Consider the following 3558-nt stretch of genomic DNA (forward strand, 5'->3'; position numbering starts at 1 on the left):
TCACAGTCATTCATTGTTTAACATAGTTTTATCATATTCCTTCTTACTCATTTGTTTTCTAAGGTAAACAATCATAATCTACATTTCATTTTCACGTGGCAGTTCCCCCAGTCCTTAACTATGCTCTTCACCCTTCCCTGAACCTACTCTAACTCCCCAACATGGTTTTACAGAGGGAGTGAGCAGAGCTATGCACAATATTCCTATGTAAGATCTATCACTTATTTATGTAATGATGTTAGAAGGTTTTCCTCTCTGTATTAGTCACTCTTCATGCTCCCTTTTATTTTATTTGCTTTTACTAGAGCAGCACACTGGGCCAAGACTTTCAATGAAAAGCATGCATACATAGACATCCAGTCTGTCCTGAGTTTACACTGTTAAGTTAGGATCCCATAAAATGCAGAAGAATTTCAAATATTTCCTGCCAATGCACAGGACTCGGCAATTCTGAAATTTGTCTGCCTTTGTGCTTTTTGCTCGCTCACCTTGCTTAGGCTTCTCCCAAGTTTGTAAAATCTCCTCTGGTCCTAGTTAATCTAAGTAATCTTGGGTCATCTGCAACTTTTACCACCTCATTTCTCAGATACCTTTCCAGATCATTAATAACATTAAACTTCAGGCCCAGTGTGGAACTATTTCTTAATTTTCTCAATTTCATGAAAATTCACATTTATTCTTACTTTACCTCCTGTCTCGTAGTCAAGTTTTAATCCATTATACTACTTAACCTCTTTCCCCTGACTGCTTGGTTCTTTTGCAGGCTTCTGTGATGAACCTTGTTCAAACCATCTTGAAAGTCTACATGTATTAGACAACAGTTCTCCATATATGGATGGCAGGGGAAATGAAAATAAAGTGGCTTGCCTAAAGCCACATGGCAAACTGGTGGGAGGCCCAGGATCAGAACCCAAGTTCTGTGAATGCCCACTCAATCAATACAAACCCCCCAAATCTTCAATGGGTATTTTGGTTTTGATTTGTTTAGCTAAAAAAGAAAAAAGAAAGAAAAACATATTATACACGTTCAAAACAAAGGTGTTTATTTTGTTCAAAAAAAATTTTAAGATGCCTATCAATTGCTTGATGAACTAAAATGAAGTGTAAAAGAAACAGAAAGAGTCAACCAAATTTTACTGTAAATACATTTTACAAATTCTAACAGTTCATCTTAGAGACAACAGACTACACTGTATATACCTAATGGACCAAGTAGTCTAATTAGTGAATTAGACTACTGAAATAAAAAAAATGGAAAATGAACAAAAAAATTATAGCTTTTAGTAAAATCCTCTTGCTGGAGGCTGACAATATCGATCTTCTGTCCTTCCTTATGGTCAAGATAAAATGTTTGCTCTTCTGCACAGACAGGACAAAAGAATCCTGCCCATTTGAAAAGAGCAGCCCATTTGAAAGTCAATGTATTTTTGTTTCATTACACCTGTAAGAAGGGCAACAATATAATAACAATAATGATGTTGTCAAAAGATCAAAACTGACATGCTTTCTCATGCATGTGGATATGGAACTCCTCAAAAATTCACGATTTTGTGCTTGTGAATACTGCCATTCACAACATAATTGGATGCAAGGTATGCCTTTGATTATGGGCATAGCTTAAAACAACTGCTGCACAGAACAAGTGTCAGCAACCTACAACCTGCAGGCCAGATCTGGCGTGCAAAAAGGTTGGATCCAGCCTGCAAAAGTCCTATCCAGCCAGGATGCCATGCAGTTGCCACCTATTCCCTTCATACCACCCACCTCTGCCACCCTTCCTGCTGTGCTCATGTGCCTGTCCTTACACTGGCTGCAGAGGAGCCAAGGATTAGAGGTGAGAGAGTAAGCACATGTGGCTTGGGTACTTCAGAAAGTAGAAATTTGCAGCACATGGGGATGAGGGGATGGGTTGCAAGCTCAAGTCTGCAGTGGCATAACGTTGCCAACCATTGGCATAGAGTATTAAACGAAACTGCAAAATATAGCTGTCCTTTTAAAAAAATCAAGTGCAGGGTCTCTTGAACAAACACTGATACATCCTTTATTATTAGACCAACTTAAATAGTTCGAAAAATTCTTCTTAGCAAGCCTTTCGGGTTTAAATACCCTTCGTCAGGCTAAGAGAGTGTCTGCAGGTGGTGTGTTCACTTCCTGGATGGAAAGAATAGCAAAGAAGCCAGGGGCTGGTATGCACTCAAGGGACGCATCCACACATGCAAGTATGTGCGCCTGCAACAGCTCAATTAGAAGCAGTGTAAATTTGTGCCAGGACTTTTTGCTTCAGTGCACGTGCTCGAACATGCACTTTGGTGTGGAGCAAATTGTGTCACTTGGGGCAAAATAACCCTGCCTGGCTCCTCCCAGATCTGCAGCCAGGGGGAGCTAGAGCCTGGGGCCAGCACCTGTGCTGTCCCCAGCGGCATAAAAAGCTGCCCTGTCCTGGCCCCAGCAGTATAAAAAGCTGCTCAGGGCTACCAGCTCTCAGAAGCTTCTGGAGCCCAGCCAATTGGTACCTGGGGACACTACCCCTTGTGCCAGCTGGACTGCTGAAGCAGCCCTGACAGTTCCCTGCATCCTCTACCCAATGTAGCAGTCTGGCAGTGGGGGCTGCTGCCTGGCTGTGACCTGCTGTGCACCTGCCAGACGCACAAGGGGACTGCACAGCCAGTAGAGGCATCTGCACCTCTGGGCCAGCTGCCAGTGGACTGCGGTTGCAGATTGGGTCTCTGTGCGGCACTAGTGCCACATGTGCCCCCTGCCCGACCATCTGGGCAGCTATTGCCCGGAAGATGTTCTGGGTGTGGTGGCCTGCTTTAAACTGTCAAAGCATGTCCCCCTGGCCCCATCTGGCCAGGAGGTCAGCCACAGCCAGCTAGGCCCAAGGTGCAAGCTCTCAGCAAGCAGGGTCCTGCCACTGGCCTCCCTAGCAGGAATTCTAGTGTTCCCTATTGGAAAACTGAAAAATCCCACAGTCAGTCTGTAAAACACCCCCAAATCCATGTTCCTCCACAAGTAAAACAAAAGACCACTATAAAGACAGAGAGCAAGAAAAGAGACAATGATCAGTTGGACAAATGTTTTATTGATATATCTTACAGTGCTAAAGCAAGTCTCTTATCATAATAATAAAGTGAACTCTAAATACATGTTTCATGAATTCATGAATATATATTTTGCTGCCCTCCCACAGGGGCGATGGCCCCCACAGGGGTTACGCCCCCACACAAGGGGTTCGGCCCCCCAACAGTAGAAGCAGTGGTGCAGGGCTCCAGGGCCTCCGGGCAGTGCCCCGCCAGGCAGCACAGGACAGGGTGGGAGGCAGGAGGGCCCAGCTGGGGCCGCTGGGGCTATCACCCTGCCCCACACTGTGCAGGCAGGGCCTGGTGCAGGGCTCCAGGGCCTCCGGGCAGTGCCCCGCCAGGCAGCACAGGACAGGGTGGGAGGCAGGAGGGCCCAGCTGGGGCCGCTGGGGCTATCACCCTGCCCCACACTGTGCAGGCAGGGCCCTAGTCAGCCAGACGGCAGCCAGACTGCAGGTAAGTGCTGGGGTTTTGGGGG

At 46.0% G+C, this 3558-nt stretch overlaps 1 protein-coding gene across 3 annotated transcripts in view; it reads right to left on the reverse strand.

Moving 5' to 3' along the window:
• FRMD3 (FERM domain containing 3) overlaps nt 1–3558 on the reverse strand; it is a 188970-nt gene that overhangs the window by 40903 nt on the left and 144509 nt on the right. The gene's annotated exons all lie outside the window — the stretch shown is intronic.

Source organism: Alligator sinensis, unplaced genomic scaffold, assembly GCF_000455745.1.
Source record: "Alligator sinensis unplaced genomic scaffold, ASM45574v1 scaffold226_1, whole genome shotgun sequence".
Classification (NCBI taxonomy): Eukaryota; Metazoa; Chordata; order Crocodylia; family Alligatoridae; genus Alligator; species Alligator sinensis.